The sequence below is a fragment of the Lepidochelys kempii genome, chromosome 9, assembly GCF_965140285.1.
Source record: "Lepidochelys kempii isolate rLepKem1 chromosome 9, rLepKem1.hap1, whole genome shotgun sequence".
NCBI lineage: Eukaryota > Metazoa > Chordata > Testudines > Cheloniidae > Lepidochelys > Lepidochelys kempii.
The window spans coordinates 12,843,051-12,863,789 of record NC_136388.1 but is presented as its reverse complement, the minus strand read 5'-3'; the positions used below and the strand labels follow the sequence as shown (position 1 = coordinate 12,863,789).

The 20,739-nt window shown below is 41.5% G+C and overlaps 1 protein-coding gene across 13 annotated transcripts in view; it reads right to left on the bottom strand.

Annotated features, from left to right (window-relative positions):
* The window catches only part of TBL1XR1 (TBL1X/Y related 1), a 172,990-nt gene that overhangs the window by 61,077 nt on the left and 91,174 nt on the right, over window positions 1-20,739 (bottom strand). The gene's annotated exons all lie outside the window — the stretch shown is intronic.

Below are 20,739 nucleotides of genomic sequence, written 5' to 3'. Positions count from 1 at the left end.
TTTCTGATACTTTCATCTCTTCAGCTTCATCTCCACTTTTATACAGGAATTTGCACAGGTATAGAGGTGCAAGAGTTAAAATATAAAGCTGTCAAGAAAAAAATTGGCTCCCCTGTCACAGAACTATTTATGTTGCACCATATAAATTAACATTATAGGTGTTGCAAATATGGCTATGTGTTTACTTGAACTGTTCCAACATTTTTTAACCTGGCCACTTTGGAAATGGACTTTAAGGAGTCTCCATGCTTCACAAACCAAGCAAATGTAAAGCCTGTGGATTCTTTAAATTCCTTTAACCCAGCACGTTACACAAAAGACCCTATGGAGTCCATGTGGAGGTTAGAAGCTCCACAAAAGTCCCTATAAGAATCTCTGTTTCAGAAAAATGCTGTTTTCAGTGAGACTGGGATCAGATTAGTAGTAAAAGAATCATTTGTAATGGAATACTCATGATAATTTTGGCCAAAGTTCAAGGCAAAACCTCAAAAATGAGTGGCTAATGGGTATGAATGCTAATTATTTTCTAGAGACTGAGTTAAGCAGGACTAAAAGCCATAAAATAGAAAAAGACATCACAGATAACATACACTTCCCAAAGTTACTGTATATGAAGGGCTGAAAACATGAAAGGAAATACATCAGAGGGCATTTAGTATTCCAAAATTTCCATTTTAAAACCAATCACCCTTGACCTCTAAAATAACTCAGTTATAATATACCTAAGTCTTATTATCAGCAGTTGATACACGTTTAAATTTCCCAAGAGATCTAGCTAATGCATTGTAATCCAAATCAATGACCAAACAGGTTGCACCAGCATGGCTCATTCCTAAACTTCATGACAGGAGGTTTAAGAAGCCAACAGCTATCGTTCCCCTTTGGCATTCCTGACAGCTGAAACACTCTATATGGATGGAATCTTTTAATCTACAGAAAGAACTAAGCGAGAAAGAGAGATGAGGCTGCATTTCATTGAGATGGCATTAGCACACCTTGATGTATTTTTGTATTATTTGTATGTACTGAATTGTTTATATGCTCAGAGTGCAAAGATGTCTGTAATTTATAAATTAAATGTTAATAGATATCTAATTCATACACCCACTTCAATTCGGACATGATATTAGCAGCTAATATTAAATGAGACACTAGAGTTAGAGATTAATGCTTTACACCACTTGAAAGCCAGGCATCAAGCTTTCAGAGGCAATACAACACTTGGGTCCTTATCATGCAATCGGGCCCTCCTGAATGGATCCAAATATAGGATTGGAGCCTTGTTTTCTACCTCTAGAAGTCCGAGGCAGTGGGTTCTAAAATGATATTGGAACTGAAGTGTAAGGGAAGGAAAAACAGGGAACAGCAGCAGCAATCTGAATTACATGATTTTAAGGCCAGAGAGACCAATGGAAGTTTTAAAATCCAAACTATTATGACCTATCAGGGCTTGACAAAAATGCTACCACTGGAAAGCAGAGAATCACAGGGATAGTAATGGGTAACAGTGGACTTTTAAAGTGTCACAAGTTCTTCATTCTAGCCATGCTTATCCATAGTGGCTCATGACTGAAAGAAAAGGTCCTGACCTCATAACCAATGTAATTTAAATTTTCTGCTAGAGTTTAATATCTGTTGTTCTGATGCCTTCCTATAAATCTATCTGGAGATGTGAATTGTATAGCATCAGCACCTACTAGTGCTGCTAAAGCGGATGTCAAAAAGTTATTATAAAACACTGTTTATATCTCAGATATAACATTTAACTCCAGGCTGAATCTTAGTAAACTAAGATCATTAACGGGATAATGATCCTTTTGTCTAAGCAAACCAGGGGAAGCAAGAGGTTGAAATGTTTATAGAAGCTATACTAACTTCCAAATTTTTAGTTACAACTGCAAGTATTTTACTTTCATAGTAAAATTATGCTTCATATTACCAATTCATACTGTTTGCTGTGGTGATGCCAAGCAAGACAGAACAGGGAGGCCTGACAGAAAAGCAATGCACTGAACAGAAGCCAGTTTGAGAGGAATCCCTTTCCTCTTTACAATTCCCCATAGAGTACACACAAAAAACTGTACAAACAGAATACTGGAAATTCACCCATCAATTAGCCTCCGTTAGTACAACAACAGGAAACCTGTTTACAATCAACTGATTTGCCACAAAGAGGAGGAAACACGGACTAGGTAAAAGGCACACCTATTCAACAAGATTTTAAAAGAGTGACCACGCAACCAACTTGTCTTTCAAATAGACCCTAAACAACTGGCCACATGCTACTGTAATTTATATTGATCGTCTAGGGTAGTAACTCAGCCAACTTCAGTGGTGTTGCTCCAGTCTGTTTAGTTTTCAGTGTTTCTGTATTTTAGGTCTTGTCTACACTGCTACTTTACAGCGCTGCAACTTCCTTGTTCAGGGATGTGGAAAAAAAAACAAAAAAACCTCTGAACACAGCAAGTTTCAGTGCTGTAAAGAAGCAGTGTAGACAGTGCTCCAGCGTTACTCCCCTCGTGGGGTGGTTTTTTTACTGTGCTGGGAGAGCTCTCTCCCAGGGCTGGTGCCGAGACTACACAGCCATGTTAAAGCGCTGCCGTGGCTTTAACGTTACTAGTGAAGACGTACCCTTAGATTGTAAATTCTTTGGGGTAGTGGCAGTAGTGTGGCCAGGTGTTCGGTTTTTGACTGGAAAGTCCGGTTGAAAAGAGGACCTGATGGTGTCTGCCCAGATCTAGTGGCTGGACTCCCAAAGTCTGGTTACTGAGGGCAGGAGAGGCGTGGAGGCACCGAGTCATCACCCGTGCCAGCACCTACGCAGCCAGGGCCACTTCCTACTTGCATTGGGCGGCTGCAGCTCCCAACCCTGGCTCTGCAGGTGAGCCTCTCCTGACCCATGCATTGGGAGGGAGGGGGGGAGCGGAAAAGCAGTGAGCGATGGAGGGAGGGGGAAGAGGAGCAAACAGGGAGGCGGGGCTTCAGTGAGAAGAGGCAAGGCAGGGCGGGTCCTCAAGAGGAAGGGGAGGGGAAGGGGAGGTTCCAGCACTCCTGCTGGAGATCCAGTTTTTAAATATTACGAAGTTGGCAACCCTAAGTGGCAGCCTTTATTTTTCAGTACCATAGAAAGCTAAGTACATAGATGATGCTAAATAAGAGACCCTGCTCCAGGAAAAGCAATGCTCAGGGAGGAAGCTTAGGCTAAGGGTTTATGTTGTTGTTATTTTTGGGCCACCAATACAGCCAGAGGGGGGAGTGTTGTGGACACTAACTCAGGGTCTTGAGGACAGCATAGGAACTCAGTCTACTCACAACCTCCTTTTTATCTAAAGCTGGGTTGTGATTTTTTTTGGTAAACTGTACCTCTACTTTTATTACAACATACTGAAATTAAAGTCAACATTTTCAGAGCAGGGGGTGAAACACATACACCTGCAAAAATGTGCACATCACCCTTGCACAACCAACACTTGTACATGTTAACAGAGTTGCAGAATATGCAAATGTACACTTGCAATATGGGGGCTGGAAGTTCAAGGGGGACAGGCAACAGGACTGCACAGTTTTTGCCATTTAACTCATTAAGTATAGCTTTGAAATGCTGGTCCTAACTTTTTGCAGTTTTGAGAATGGGACAAGGATGGTAGGTTTTTATTACTAACAAACATCCATAGCTTAAAATTTTGTAACTGAATAATAAAATTAAATGGAAAAACACCAACCCGAAAACTAATTTTAATGCTACAGCATAGGGCTACAAGATTAAATACTCAAAAGTCAGTGAAATCCCTAAAATTGTATTTACCCTGCCTTGTTGCAAATCCCATCTATTTTATAGTATCCAATAACAACAAAGGTCTTAATCTGGCAAAGACCTAGGAACTTTAACTTTTCATACAGCGAGTGGTTCCATTGACTCTGAGTATGAAATTAAGCATGTGCATAAGTCTTTGCAAGATCAAGGCCAAAGATTTTATATTTAAATAGAAGCTATTACTTCTATTACATGCAATGTGACAGAATATTAGAATTTTAGAATTTCGTAAAGAATATTTGATCCTGAAACTTTAACATTGCCATAATGCTAGAAAGTTGTTTTTTAGTTTTTGCATTTAACTTCCTAAAATTCTTTTTTAAAAGGAAAACCTCAAGAGCTGGCTTGCACAGCTCTTGCAGTGAAACCAAGTCTCTTGCGCTGCAAAATGGCAGCCTTGTGAAAACAAAACAAAAACAAAAACGGGGAGGGAGAGCAGGGGAGCTTATGAGATGAAGGGAAAAATCTCACACTTACTGACTCAAACATTCTGAAAAAAAAATTCTACTTCAGGCAGAAGCCAGGCACAAAATATTAAGGGCAACACATATATTATATATACCATGCAGTATTGAACATTTTCTCTCTAGTGCTGAATGTGTCCATATATTAAAAAATGTAAACAAAGAGGGAAATACATATTACTTATATGCTTCAAATTAATGATGAAGACACTCTTATTACGGGACTCTAAATGCAGGTGGTTTTGACAGCCACAGAAAGCCAGAGGTAAAGGTGCTGCATTTGGTTTGGCTAAGCACTGCAGTGTAAGATGTCTTTTTTTTTTTTCCTTTTTTTTAATAAATATTTTCAGTAGCTTTCACTTTTTTTTTTTGTAACAGTTAATGGACTTTTATGGCAGGATTCCATACCAAACCATACTATGCAGGATTAAGCTGTCAGTAGGACATGCTGCTGGATCAGCATGGAATTTTACACCCTTATTAGAGAAGCAGCACCTCACTGAGATAGATGATAAACTGGCATAGACTCAGCCATCCTGTGTAAACTCGATTCCTCTCAGTTAGCAGAAGTAACCTTTGGTTACAAAGAAAAACGTTTGTTGACAGAACATTATTATAAATATTGTTAAAATCCAAGTTTGTCTTTTTCTGAGTTATAGTATTGTTTGCAGTGCTATAAAGATGTGTCAGCAATTCCTTTACAAATGCCTGTTTTCAGATGACCAGTACTCAAATATTGCTTCTAGTGGAATTGGGCCTATACATTTTTTAAGCTTAAAACCACTGTTTAATTTTTTTGATTTGGTTTTGTGATTTATAAGGGAACGTTTAACTTTTTATGCTAGCTTTTTTAAAATGTAATTATAAAGAAAGCAAGACCCAGTAGTATGAAAATCTCTATTTACAAAAACTGAGTTCTGTTCGCACAAAAATTACTGATGTCTCAATAAATTACTACTGTCTGTATAAAATACAGTATATAATTTTATTTTTAAGAAGAAAGAATGGCTTGCTGTTCTCTTCAGCATTAGAACACATATTAGTAACATTTGACAAACTTTTTCTTTCTGTGCTGTGAGCATGTCAAAAGACCAGACACAGAGGAGAAAAGGAACGCACAATAAAAATGGAAATATAAATAAAAATAATGTAAGCCCCAGTCCTGCACTGAAATCCATACGAGCACTGTGGTTTACCTACACTGAAGTCAGTACAGCAGAGGGGCTTTGTTTTTAGACTATTGTGCATGTGTAACCCACACACCTTCTGGGTATGGTGTTCTATCCCATCTAGTGGCACCGAGACCACTTCGACATGCACAGATTCGTAGATTCTGAGGCCAGAAGGGACCATTATGTTCTTCTAATCTGACCTCCTGTATACACATGCCATAGAACTTCCCCAAAATAATTCCTAGAGCCGATCTTTTAGAAGATCATCCAATCTTTATTTTAAAATTGTCGTAATTGCTGGTCCACCTCTCCCTCCCCCATTTATATGAAAATAAGAACTTTGTCACTGAAAAGTTTGATCTACTTCCTGTTTCTTATTCCCTGCACGATGCTCTAATCCAGCGGTTCTCAAACGGTAGGCCAGGACCACAAAATGGGTCGTGACACTGTTTTAGTGGGATGGCCACAGCTCGCTTAGACTTACTGGGGCCCGGGTCCAAAGCCCGAGCCCCACCTTCTGGGGCTCAAGCTGAAGCCAGAGGACTTCAGCCCTGAGCTGCAGGGCTCAGGTTACAGGTCCCCTGCCTGGGGCTGTAGCCCTTGTGCTTTTGGCCCCCCTGCCTGGGGTGGTGGGGCTCGGGCTTCGGTCTTCCCCTCCTGGGGTCGTGTTGTCAGAAGGGGGTCGGTCTAATGACATTTGAGAACTTCTGCTCTTATCCTCTGTTTCTGAGAGCAGCCAACCATCAAGTTGAGAATTAGAAATTAAAATAAGGCATTACCAAACAGGGGATTGGTTAATATATAAAAAAAACAAAAAAGATCCACTTTTCAATTCCATCTTGAAGGAACGAACCCCTCCTCCCCAAAAAATAAAACAGGGAAAGTGGTTTAGAGAAAGCCAAACACGTAAATAAAATGATCTCTAATTAGTGTCTCAAAATTGTTCCATGAGACACCGGTGGGCCTTTTAAAAATGCAATTTCAGTTAGCAAATATATTACTGACGGCAAACATGGATTTTAATTTTATAATGCAATTCAGAGATAAAGATAGTACAAACACACACTGTCAGCTCATATGTTAAACGAACAGGCCGTAATATAGTACAAAGTCAGTACAGTGCTTTGAACATATAAAATGCTATCTAAATGTTTTTATTGACTGACGATATAAATGTTATGAGTGGTATTTCCTTGGTAATGGAACAAATAGTATTTCTAATTTTCTTCTACAAAGAAAAAAAAGTCAAACATTTCTAAACACAATGTGGACCCAAGAAACACTTACGGCCCCGATCCTGCAAAGACTTATGTATGTACTTAACTTTAAGCATGTGAATAGTCCCATTGATGCCAGTGAGACTACTTGCTTACAGTTAAGCACACTGCATAAATGCTGACAGGATCAGGGTCCAAGATATCTAGAATAATGGTCACTTCTAATGCCTTAATGTGCGTGGCTCCATTACCATGCATTTGTAAAATACTTCAGCCAAATCCTAGCCCATCAGTTTTTAGCAGAAGTGAATTATAAACCTTCTGCTAGATAAAAACGATACAAGGATCAAAATGCTACAGACAAAAAACATATTCAGGAATATTACATCTTTAAATATAATGAGATCATTGAATATTAGTTAGCAAAAACTCTTCTCCCAATATTTGAAAATCAAACTCTATTTAATGTGAAATCTCTCTGTAAAACATTAGTTTTCACACCAAGGTCATGTTCCAAGTTAACTCTGCTCTCCTCCTAATCCCTGTCACTTCCATAATCACTTCCATAATAAATCTTTTAAAAGATTTAAGAAGATTTACTTTACTGAAAGTTGTACTGAAAGAGAATAGGATAGTATTCCTTTAAATAGTTTGAGAGTCTTCTGATGGTGCTCACCACGTTCTATATGTTTGAGAAGTTCACAGAACCCAACCAGAACAGCAATATGTATATGCCTTGAGTGTTATATATTCAGTAAACAGGATCTGAACCACACTGTGCTGTGCGTAGGGTGACCAGACAGCAAATGTGAAGGCTAGGACTATAACAAGGTTTAAAAGAGAACTAGATAAATTCATGGAGGTTAAGTTCATTAATGGCTATTAGCCAGGATGGGTAAGGAATGGTGCCCTAGCCTCTGTTTGTCAGAGCGTGGAGAGAGATCACTAGATTACCTGTTAGGTTCACTCCCTTTGGGACACCTGACATAGGCCAATGTCGGTAGGCAGGATACTGGGCTGGATGGACCTTTGGTTTGACCCAGTATGGCCATTTTTATGTGAAAAATCGGGACAGGGGGTGGGGGTTAATAGAAGCCCATATAAGAAAGACCCAAAAATTGTGACAGTCCCTATTAAATAAGGACATCTTGTCACTATGGCTGTGCGATTCCTTTATTTTGTTAAGAACAATAAAAACCAAGTCTTCCAAGCACTATCAAAATGTCTGCACTACTTACAGTCCAGTCTTCCCTGCCCACACAGATTAGGATTTGCAAAAGCACTCAGTGTTGGCCTAACTCTGCTCCCACTGAAATCAGTGAATAAAATCCTACTGACTCAAAGGGAACAGAGGTAGGCCAAAACTGAGCACTTCTGAACGTTTGATCCGTATGATATAAAATTTAAAACCAAAGCATAAATATCAAGACTGTTGCAAGAAGGGTTTGCTTTATGGAGACCCAGTAGTGACTCCATAAAACTTCATTAAAATTCAAATTCTGACTCCCACCTCCAAGCCCTCAACTTAATACTTTTTTTCTGATAGGGCTCAAAGGGGTGTCTCTTTTCTGCATAAAATTTCCTACGATTATTCTCCAATCAGGGCCCAATTTTGTGCATGAAAAGTTGACAGTTAATTGGTCAGGCTGCTTTGGAGACAAGATACTGAAAAAGTGTCATTTTCAACAATTGTTTTAACTCTTTTGCCTAATCATAACTCAAAATACTTTCGCTAACGCCTTTAGCCTTTATATTCATATCCTCATTATTTACAGGACTCTCTTTTACCAAACTGGAGTATTAAAGTGTTCAGTTTTTAAAAGGTTGTCTCTACGTGTTCTATAACTTACATGACTAATCTTGCAAATACTACAAGCACGGCTTCATTTACTTGTTTGAAAAAGATCTCTGAAGTCTGCATCCCTTGCTGCTGCGATGGCAGCCTTCAAAAGGTAAAGTGATCAAAAGGCTTATTTGTGTTATTTTTTCTGGGGGAAAATATCACCGTTTTTTCATGGTGCAATTTATGGGGGGGGAATCTCTCTCCTCTCCCATTTTGCAAAGCTGTACTCTCACCCACCTGCCTCCAGAGCCCCCTACTCTCAAGTTTTTGCTTATGGCAGCTGCCATCATCGCTATCACCATCCCATAGAGAAAAGCCACTCCATTCCCTGTGCACTCCGCTTGGATACGTGCCACAGGTTCAGCAGCTCCTTCAGCAGTATCACAGGGAGCCGAAACTGGTAATGCCCCCCTTCTAACCACCTCCATTGTACCTAACTACCACCACTTCCTTCACTTCTCTCTAGGGAGATGGAGTCAACACAATGTGAGTGAGAGGGACTGAGAGAGAATAGTTGCTATAGGCTTTCCTGGACACTGACGAGGTGAAAGCTGCAGAGAGAAATATTCCCTTTCACCATCCCACCCTCCACAAGTTTGAAACCACTCTCTGCATATGTATATCTGTGGGAGTGGGGCACCAAAGCTATCCATCATCTCCTAGCAGCAGCTTCGTCTCCCCTCAGAGGCAGCTGAGAATAGATACCCCCAGCACTGGGATCTTTACTCCCTTTGCAGGGAAACGTGGCAGCAGAACATTCAGAGTGGGAGGAAGAGGCAGAATCTTCATACGCAAACCCAGCCCAAGAGCCAAGGAAGTGGAGTGTAGTTAGGCCCTGGCATGGTGGCCTATTTATAGCTCACCAACATGAGGCTGCCCGATTCTGCCTGCTACTGTTTCCCCTCAACTTTTGCTCAGGCCAGTCAGGTAGGTCACATAATATAACTTGAGGGGGTTCAGGTTCACCAATTTCTCTATTCACTCTCTTTTCTATACCTAGCCTGGGTTCATGTTGCACTGGCAGCCCATCAGCTGAGCAATGACTGTTGTCAGAGTTGAGACTCCCCTTCCAGCATGGGGCATCGATTCCAAGAATGAACTTTAAATTGCCCTGCCACTCCCAAATAAGTAGTGGAAGCTGAACCCAAGTTAGGCAGGAAGCAAGTTATATCATTATACAACTGAAGCCATATCACTGGAATTCAGATAGCTGTCAGGACAGACTTAAGTTTCATTTGGCATCCAGTGAGGGTTTGCAACCCTCAAGTGGAAGGTGGCTGAGACTGGGGGGGGGGGGGGGGGGGGGGGAATGTCACAATTTAGGGCTGCTGTTTCAGCACTGAGTTCTCAAATTTATAGATTGATCTCACGTTTCTTTTAATATAGCATTCTACAAACATTGTGTCAGAGGGAAATATACATTAGTTTTAACTCTAAAGGATGGAGGACCAAGGATATCTTTCAATTGCCTTAAGGAGTTGTGACAAATAAGATTAATGCACTACTTATTTATCTCTGGAGTCTCTAGTTAAATTCCTGGTTCAGGTTTCAGTGAGTATCAGTTGGGTAGCTTTAACCTAGTCCCCCCCGCATTTGTTCATAAATCACATCACAACAGCAGCACATAGTTTGCTATATTGGCACTCTGGTTCAAGAGATTCCTATAACAGCAATGGAGTTTCAAGTTAGAACAGAGGTGACCTGACCAGGTTGAAAGAAGATACTGTAACCAGCCAGTTGCTTATCAGCTAAACCTGAATCAAGCCAGTGTTTCAAGCTCTTGCTTTGAAGAGCAGCATGATTCATTCACAAATTTAACCAAACAATAAAAATGCACTTGCAAAGACTCAGCACTTTACCTCCTCATTACAAAAAGGCTTTTGACAAGGCTTATTTTTCTCCATTTGCCACTGAGCAAAAACATTACATATTTGTGTATTAAAAACCACTCATCTTATTAAATGAAACAACTAGTAGTCAAAACCCACAAAGAAATTTCACACAACTTTTTTATACCATTGGAATCTTATTTTAATCTGATTACATATGCTTCCACTTTCAAACCAAGCCTAAAACTGGTTCCTCAATAAAACCAATGTGAGCTAGGGAAAAACATTTATCCTCATTTTACAGCTGGAGAACAGAGGCATAGAGAGGTTTAGCGAATTCTTTGAGGTTATAGAAGTCGTCTTTGGCAGAGCCAACAATGGAACCCAGAGCAGTGCCTTAAACGTAAGCCCATGCTCCTCACCACAGCCACTCCAGCTGTACCACTGAAATTGTTGTACTTGGTTCTCCCACAGAGGAAAGCGTGTGTGTGTGTGTGTGTGTGTGTGTGTGTGTGTGTGCGTGTGTGAGAGAATGCATGCAAAGTGAGTGAACGCATGCAAAGTGAGTGAACGAGCACAAGAGAATGCACAGAGTAAAAAAGGCATGGTAAAGTCTTTACATTTATAAGACTTAGATAACTGCAAGAAAATGGAAATAAGGGGTTTCTCTTTCATATGTATATATTAGAGGTTTTTCCCTTAATTGTTCCCTTCACAGCCATGAAATTCTATGAACTAAATTCAAATAATATTCCTTTGGGTGGTTGGCAATGGAGGAGAAATTCAAAGGTCATCTTCAAATAACTATGACTGTTGCCAGCAGAGCAATGTAAACTGCAAGTTCTACATTGAGCCTTATACTATCTTTCATAACAACTTATCCTGTCAACTGAACAGTCTTATACTAACCACAAATGTACAGTAAAAATATCTAAAGGCAAACATATAACTAAATTAATTATTAAACCTTTGGCACTAATAGTAGGTTTTTCTCATGCTTGTAGCAAGCACTGGGAAACCCTGAATGCAGAGGATTAAGATTGCTGTCAGAAGTACCTTTGATGATACAATCACATCAGCCTGTGAATTTCACAGGTGCCAGCTAGTATATTATAATCTTGCAACACTTCTGGGGACAGGGTTAAATTTGTTATTACAAGTGTTTGTTATGAAGAATAATTAGAGGAAACTAAACAGACAAAGCCTTTTTCTCCCCCCATAAGTGAACATTTCTTTTCCAATGCTCATTAAGTAAAGTTAGACTGACAGATAGCGTGCATATGGGTGTGTAATGAGATATTAAAACAAATACACACACAGACATTTACTATAAGAGAGAAGTCATGAGCCACAATTTTGATGTGCTGTTGTGTAAACTTTGGTGATATGCATTTAAAACTATTTTAAAAGCAACAAAATAGATCCAAAGCTTTTTAAAATGTTGCTTGACACCACTTTGTGTTTTGCCTAGTTAGTATAAAAGTACTACACTCTCTCCATTGAAGTAACTTCCCAAAAATAAATATCATATGCACTCAAACTATAAGGCAGTTCACATATAAACATCTCCCTCCCTATTCTGATTTAAGAATTCATTAAAAGGCCAGAAACTGTACAGATGCCTTATCAATTTATGGATGAGTACCCATGGGAGGGAGAGGAGACAGGAGGGAAGTGGACAAAGTAGGAGAAGATACACATCCCACGTGGGGTGCCCCATCTAGCAGACAACACCAAGAGATACTCCCAGTTGGATCCAGCTGGCCCCACAGACATGGAGCTTAAAACATGCATGTGATTTATCAATTTGTGTGCGCACAGGTACAGTTCTGCTCTTGAAGAATCAGATGCTCCCCCTCAGAGCCTCCCTCTTCTACCTACTCCTCTTCACTCGTCTTTGATTTGTGTACAAGCTGACTATGTAATGGGAGGCCTCAAATTCCAGCCTATACACACTAGTAATGCAGTAGTAACAATGATTCTATTGAAACAAACGAAGGTGATAGGTAGCCAAAACATTGTTTTGCTTCCCCTTGAGCCTCTGTTCAACACAGGTGCTTTTTAAAATTTGTTTTGCTTGATTGCCATTGTTAGATATTGAAATTGTCATCTGAAAGTGATGTTGAGGGATACTCCACTCTTGCCTTTCACATTCTGGCTTCTGTAAAAATTGAAACACCTTTTTAAATGTGAACATAAGTGACGCACACTTTGGATTTACCTTCCAAACCAAACTTGTACGCAAAGAAGGATGCATACTGTACATAAATTAAAAGTTCCTTTAAATGAGCAGAAAACTAAGTTTAAAACATATACTTAAATATTAATTTGTTGAAAGTACAATCTACAGTTTATTTCCTTTCAGATTAGTAATTAGCCACCTACTGACAAAATGTCAATTGCACAAACACACAAAAACCCCACTAGTTCAGCCTACTTCAGATAGACACCTTAGCCATTGCTAAAATAATCTTATTGCATTTTTTTTCCAAATTAATTTCTTATATGTAGCCTTAGTTATATATAGCTGTAGCTAGGACAATCATATTAAATTATAAGAGGCTGCTATTATGTAATGCAACCTGAAATGGACACACACTTTCCTGTAAAATCTATACATAGACTAAAATCTAAGTAAGTTTACTAAGGACCATCTGATTTGTATGAGTGATGCTCCTTTATCTTCATACATAAAGATGAGACTCTCCCTCTAAAGGCACTCATATACCAGCTAGACCAGGGGTTATGAGTCTCCCTCCCAGGAGATGAGAATACGAAAATTATGGAACTTTTATGGCATCACTTTCTGTCTAGCTCTGATTGCACAAACTTCCACTAACAGCATCTCACTAATTGGCATAGGAGGGGTGTTTGCACTGGCAAAGGACTGTGCCAAAATGTCAGATGAAAGGAAGTGCTCTCCACCACTCCCCAGCTGTTGCAAACCATGCCCACTGCTGAGCATGCATATTGAAATGTGTCCCTTCAAGGGTATTCTGAACAGTGCTACCAGGAGCAGGGAGAGATCACTCTCCATATGGCCACCAGTCACATGGTGCTCTAAATGGAGATCTCTCCACATATGGCCTCTCCACATACACACTCTCCTTTCAGTGGCCAACAGGCAGAGGGAAGAAGGAGACAATCCATAACAGAACAATACCCCCCTGCAGCTGTTGCATTACTGGTGCAGCATGATGCATTCTGGGGTGTCTTTAGCACGCCAGGTGGTGCTGAGGAATTTCAGGGCAGGGATGAAGTCAGGGGCGGAATAGAATTTCTGAAGGCTGTGGAACGTGCCAGGGGGCATTCCTTCTAGTTTTTATTTTTGCAAAACATTCCTCTGCCCGCCCCCACATATAAAGGGGCTGTCTATGGTGATCTCTTCACTGTGTCTACGGTCAGCCTGAGCATTCTGGGGAAGGTCAGCAAGAGGCTTCTGTTTAATACATTCTAAACTGACTAAGCCTCCTGCGGCAGAAGTGGAGCCCATCTGCTTCTCCAGGGGTCATTATCCAGCTGCCAACTTGAAAAGAGAAAAATAAAAAGTTTTGCAAGAAACAACTGTCCAAATAAACTACAGTAGACCGAACACTAGGCTGCCTCAACCACTGGAGAGCTGTATGTGCATTCTGGTGAAAGTCAGTATTTTTACAGAAAAATAACGTTATTAATAGCCAGGAAACCTCTCTACGGTAGCGTGCAAATTCGAGAGTGCCTGTGACTCTTGCTCTTAGTCTTTTTGTGCATAAGAGCATTTGGCTGCACTTCAGAGCAATGAGCTCAGCTGCACGCAAGCAGCTGGGAGGGACATCAAGGTGGCCCTAGTGGCATCCTGTGCAGTACTTGTTCCCACAGCCACGTGAGCCTCAGGCCCTCACCAAATCAGAGGGACCTGTGACCACAGTTTCATTTCTCAGAATTGGTTTCCATTAAAAAGAAAATGGCTAAACATTACCTTCTCCTTCCCTTGTTGTTGTTCAATGAAAGGCAAGATTCAATCCTGACATTTCTAATTTCCCCCAAAAAATTCATGGGAAGGGATGAAAGCTGGGGTACAGGCACTGGGCTTTGAGGGTCTCCTGTTTGCCAGCTCTGGTTAGTGGGACCACCCAGCCTATCTCCTGGTTTAACTCATTTTCTCTCACGCTGAAGTTCACCTTTAAGGTTACAACTGTTACAGAATGGAGAAGTCACCAGCCAGAAGGAGGGGGGGACGGGGACAAAAAGCAGTAAGGGGAAACTAAGATACTAGGCTAGCTGGGAACCCAACAACTCATTCATCACATCACATATTTTTACATCTGTTGTATATTTAATCATTTATTTTTACTACTAACTGTCATATGCAAGTAGTAGAGGAGCCGTACAGTTTCCTTAAAAGGAGATAAGAAAGGAAAGGTGAAAAAGGCCCTCAAGGATTAGATGGATGCCTCTTCCATACCTTCCATCCTCTGTGCCGGGGTTTTCCTTTTGGAATGTCTAGAAATGATTTTCAATAAATCATTTCAAAAGCATTCTGGATTAATGCACACACTGATCGTCTAAAAGGAAACTTCTCTGTGTCAGTAGATGTTATTCAAGCAATGTCTTAAAGGGTGGGTCAGAATCAGAGCCTAACAGGGATGAGTATAAGGGCCAGAAGTATTGGTAACCCACATTGCATTTGCATGCATAAGAACACAGTCAGAGAGGTTACAAAGAAAGATATAGTTAGTTTCTTTTTACTCACATTCAGAATAATTTACAGTATTGATCAATATAAAAATACATATATACTGTCTTTTTAAAAATTGTTATGATAATTTTTATATATCCTATCCCTGTTGCTTGTGACAGATATTTGGCATAACAGATCAGTACATTTCCAATAATCCCATTTAGTACTAGGGCTAGAATCCAGAGTCCTCTAGGTGCTGGGGAGCTGCATGGAGGTGGAATTTTCTCTGGGAGGCCATGGCGCATCTTGGTAGCAACTCCAGAGAAGCATTGTCAGACCATTGGCTGACATTGACAGAACCCATCTCACATGCAGTAGCCAAGAAGATCATGTGCGTACTCACCACCTAACCACTGGTGGACAGACATCCACTACAATCACCACACACAAACAGTAGAACTATAACAGCTCTATTTCAATGGCAGAAGGAATGGATGATTTGCCCTCCCATCCCTTTTGCTGAACTCCAAACCTGGCTCTCCTTACAACTTGTGACCCATGTGGTACTGTCTAAAGAACACACATGGCTATTTACCTACACAATCTTCTTGTGATGAAATATGGGGTGCAAATGTCATTCAGACATTCACAAAGGAGACTGAGGCAGGACACTAAGGGCAAAATGTGCAAGAGTAGCTAAGTGACTTAGGAGCCTAAGTTCCATGGACTTTCAATGAGAATTGGACTCCTATATTGCTTAAACACCTTTGCACATTTTACCCTTGTTCTCATTTTCAGCCTCAGGATGGGCACACTCGTCAGTGAACGTGCTTAAGATTGTGAAGTAAAAGGGAACACAAATGCAAATACCCCCACGACAATTATTAAGGCACAGCTCATTGTGGTTAAAAGAAAACTGTGGAAGCTTTATTTTTTTACACAAGCAGAGCCAGCTTTGTAAGGATTATCCCACCATACAACATATACGTTGCAGAATCAATTAGTCTATGGAACTACTCTTCAGCTTTACTTCCACCTAAGTAACAAGGAGGCAGCTATTTCAGCCCTGACTGCACAAAAAGTACAACTGTGCTTTTCAAAATACCTGACCCAGTTTAAAGAAACTCTGCAAGCTGTATCAACGTGGCACCATTTTTCACAACATAACCATGTGTTAGCTATGTTGTTCATCCCAACTGGGTTTGTATCACTGCACTCTGGGAAAAACCAAGTAGCTACCAAATAGTGCCTCAGCACTGGAGTGTGTGCATATAGAGGCACATAGGGCAAAGCACTCAGAAAATGACCTACCGCTCAGAAAGATCAGATCAGCCAAACCAGTTGCATAGGCCCAGTTAGCGGGGAACCCATCTATACTGCAAAACACAGTATGCCGAACAGATGAAAAGACTGTCACCACATACCATCGTAGGTAAGAAAAAACAACACTGTCAGGCAACACGTTTATTACTGGAATATGAATCACACTGGGTGTGGACGCAAACTCTGTTTAGAGCCAACCAGGCCTCAGACTGGTTACACACTTGGTTAAAAATTGTAGTGTACCAGGGCCGAAGAAAACAAACAAGTTAAAAAAAAATAAAAATAAAAACACACACCACAACATAATACAGTAACACCTCACTTAAAGTCATCCCGGTTAATGTTGTTTCGTTGCTGATCCATTAGAGAACATGCTCATTTAAAGTTGTGCGATGCACCCTTATAACGTTGTTTGGCAGCCACCTGCTTTGTCCACTGCTTGCAGAAAGAGCAGCCTGTTTTGAACTAGCTGGTCAGGGCTTGGAACCAGGGTGAACCGGAAGCCCCCCTATCAGCTCCCCAACCCCTATGTTCCCTGTGCAGCAGTCGCTCAGCAGGCTATCAATTGTCCAGCAGTTCAGCTGTCCTTCCCCCCCACTGCCATGTGCTGCTCCTGCCCTCTGCCTTGGAGCTGCTCCTGGGAGCCTCCTGCTCGCTGGCAGAGGGTGTGGGGGGGTGCTAATGTCAGGGGGTGTTCCCTTCCCCCCTGCTTACCCTATCTCCATAGAGCGGGGGGGGACACGACAGGGCTCAGGAAGGAGGGAGCTTGCTGGCAGCAGCTGCTGTCTCAACTTGCTGATCTACTTAAAAAGGCAATGAACTTAGTGTGGGATCAGTATATTTAAATGGGCAATGTGCATCTCTCTCTCTCTCACACAGGGTGTGTGTGTGTCTGTCTGCCAAGCTGTCTCCACTCCCTCCATTTGTGCTGCCTTAGAATCATAGAATATCAGGGTTGGAAGGGACCTCAGGAGGTCATCTAGTCCAACCCCCTGCTCAAAAGCAGGACCCATCCCCAATTAAATCATCCCAGCCAGGGCTTTGTCAAGCCTGACCTTAAAAACTTCTAAGGAAGGAGATTCCACCACCTCCCTAGGCAACGCATTCCAGTGTTTCACCACCCTCCTAGTGAAAAAGTTTTTCCTAATATCCAACCTAAACCTCCCCCACTGCAACTTGAGACCATTACTCCTTGTCCTGTCCTCTTCCACCACTGAGAATAGTCTAGAACCATCCTCTCCGGAACTACCTCTCAGGTAGTTGAAAGCAGCTATCAAATCCCCCCTCATTCTTCTCTTCTACAGACTAAACAATCCCAGTTCCCTCAGCCTCTCCTCATAAGTCATGTGTTCCAGACCCCTAATCATTTTTGTTGCCCTTCGCTGGACTCTCTCCAATTTATCCACATCCTTCTTGTAGTGTGGGGCCCAAAACTGGACACAGTACTCCAGAGGAGGCCTCACCAATGTCGAATAGAGGGGAATGATCACGTCCCTCGATCTGCTCGCTATGCCTCTACTTATACATCCCAAAATGCCATTGGCCTTCTTGGCAACAAGGGCACACTGCTGACTCATATCCAGCTTCTCGTCCACTGTCACCCCTAGGTCCTTTTCCGCAGAACTGCTGCCTAGACATTCGGTCCCTAGTCTTTAGCTGTGCATTGGGTTCTTCCGTCCTAAGTGCAGGACCCTGCACTTATCCTTATTGAACCTCATCAGATTTCTTTTGGCCCAATCCTCCAATTTGTCTAGGTCCCTCTGTATCCTATCCCTGCCCTCCAGCGTATCTACCACTCCTCCCAGTTTAGTATCATCTGCAAATTTGCTGAGAGTGCAATCCACACCATCCTCCAGATCATTAATGAAGATATTGAACAAATCCGGCCCCAGGACCGACCCCTGGGGCACTCCACTTGACACCGGCTGCCAACTAGACATGGAGCCATTGATCACTACCCGTTGAGCCCGACAATCTAGCCAACTTTCTACCCACCTTATAGTGCATTCATCCAGCCCATACTTCCTTAACTTGCTGACAAGAATACTGTGGGAGACTACATTGTAAAGTGTGAGACTACATTAACAACGTGTTAACCCTTGAGGGCTCAGTCAAGTGCTAGCTCATCATTTAGCAGTAAGTCATTCCCTGGGAAATATCCCACCCCCTTCCACCCTCTGACTTCACCACCTCAACCAAGCTTCACAATCATCATTGCTGTGTACAGTATTAAAAACTGTTTAAAACTTATACTGTACATATATATTAGTGTGTATATTATTAATATATATATTAGTCTTTTGTCTGGTGAAAAAAAATTCCCTGGAACCTACCCCCAACCCCCGCATTTACATTAATTCTTATGGGGACATTGGAGTCGCGTAACATCATTTTGCTTAAAGTCGCATTTTTCAGGAACATAACTACAATGTTAAGTGAGGAATTACTGTACTGGGATTTGATTCATTCTTCTTTTATTTATTTAACAATTTTTTCCTTTTCTATTTCAGGCATCCATCTTTTGCTCAGAGAACTTACATAACAATTAAAAACAGAAATTATGAAATTATTACCAACACTATTTGTTTGAACTGCAAATACCCAGCTACCCAAACACCCTTTTCAAGATCATAGCCCCATTGTGCAAGTGCTGCGTAAACATCCAAGACCTACTTTCTGCTCTGAAGAGATTGTAATCTAACTATACAAGGCTGATGAACAACATGAAAGTGAAATGATAAAAGATAAATCTCCTGTGCGATTTTTTTTGTGAAACACATTTTTCTTGAACCATCTGCTGCAGCCTTCCTCACTACCAGAGACCCAAGCTGATCTGCTCTACACCTATTGTTACTGAATGTATGCTGACTGCCATCCCACAGAAAGAGATTCAGGTTCAGTGTGTGATAAAAATAATCAGATGGTGCCCGAGTTTACTGAACATGCCAAACAGTTGCATGGCCTTTCCTAGCATTCTGCAGTCCTTGCTGGAAGGTCCAGTTGCTTCAGGGGTGGGATAACATATATGCAGAAAATAATCACCATATACACCTCTACCCCGATATAATGCGGTCCTTGGGAGCCAAAAAATCTTACTGCGTTATAGGTGAAACCGCGTTATATCGAACTTGCTTTGGCCTCGAGCATTTCTGTTAATAGTCAGCAAATCATTTTTGTTAGAACTAACACTGTGTATGCAGTACCCACCCCCCTCTCCTTGTCCCCTGATTACCCCCTCCAGAGACTCCCCCGCCCCTAGCCACCCCTCCCAAGACCCAACCCCCATCTAAGCCCCCCTGCTCCTTGTCCCCCGACCGCCCCCTCCAGAGACCCCCCCCATCACCTCCAGAACCCCACTCCCTACCCAACCCCCCTGCTCCCTGTCCCCTGACCGCCCCCCAAGACCCTCTGCCCCTTATCCAAACCCTCGGACCCGGCCCGGCACCCTTAACACGCTGCTCAGAGCGGCACGTCGGAGCCAGACACGCTGATCCGCCAGAGCGCGCAGCCCCGTCCCCCAGAGCACAGCTTTACCACGTTATATCCGAATTCGTGTTATATGGGGTCGCATTATATCAGGGTAGAGGTGTATTAAGATTAAGATTGTTGGCAGCTATATACAATAAATTCCATGCCTACAACTGACATTAAATGCTTCCACTACCGAAACAGATTTAATAATGAGTCCCTTGTTCTGGGTATAGATGGGGCTAACAGAGTATTAGGAAGAGCTTTTTACCAAATCTGTACTGCACTTGGGACAAAATAACGTGACTATAATTAGCACAGCAATAAATATGATTTCTGCTATTTTAAAACTGACATAGCATATTCTCAATTACTCAAGTATGAGAAGAATCAGTTCCTGGTCTTTTTTCTGAACGTCAGTTACATAGTCTTCTGCTTGCGTAGAATTTTCTTCTTATTAGCTTTAGAAAATATTTTACAGATTTAGATTCCCAAAATGTATAATACTATATTTTTAAACAACAGATACCCTCACTTCTAGCCAAACTTTGTAATAGCTTTACTTTCTATAAAGAAGTTCTGTTCAGAGTCCTTACATTCTCTTCTCTCACTCTGAGCCATAGGGCTGAGGTCAGGAAACATAAAAATGTGTCCTCATTCAAAACACTCTTGCCCTCATTTTTGGCCTTTGGCACCTACCACCACAAAAAAGCCCCAGCCTCCCCCTCTTGATTTACAATATAATCTCGGGGGAGTGCGGGGTGGGGGGGACAGTCCCTCTTTTTCTGTACAGTGCATCCTTCTTTGCATTTAGACTAAAAGAGCGGTTAAAAAAATTGTTTCATAAATAAATCAGAATCCAGAAATTCTTTACCCATTAGTACACCAATTACACTTATTGCAAGAACATGTTCTCCTTTGTGTGGTCTTTCCAGGATTCTGCTGCTCT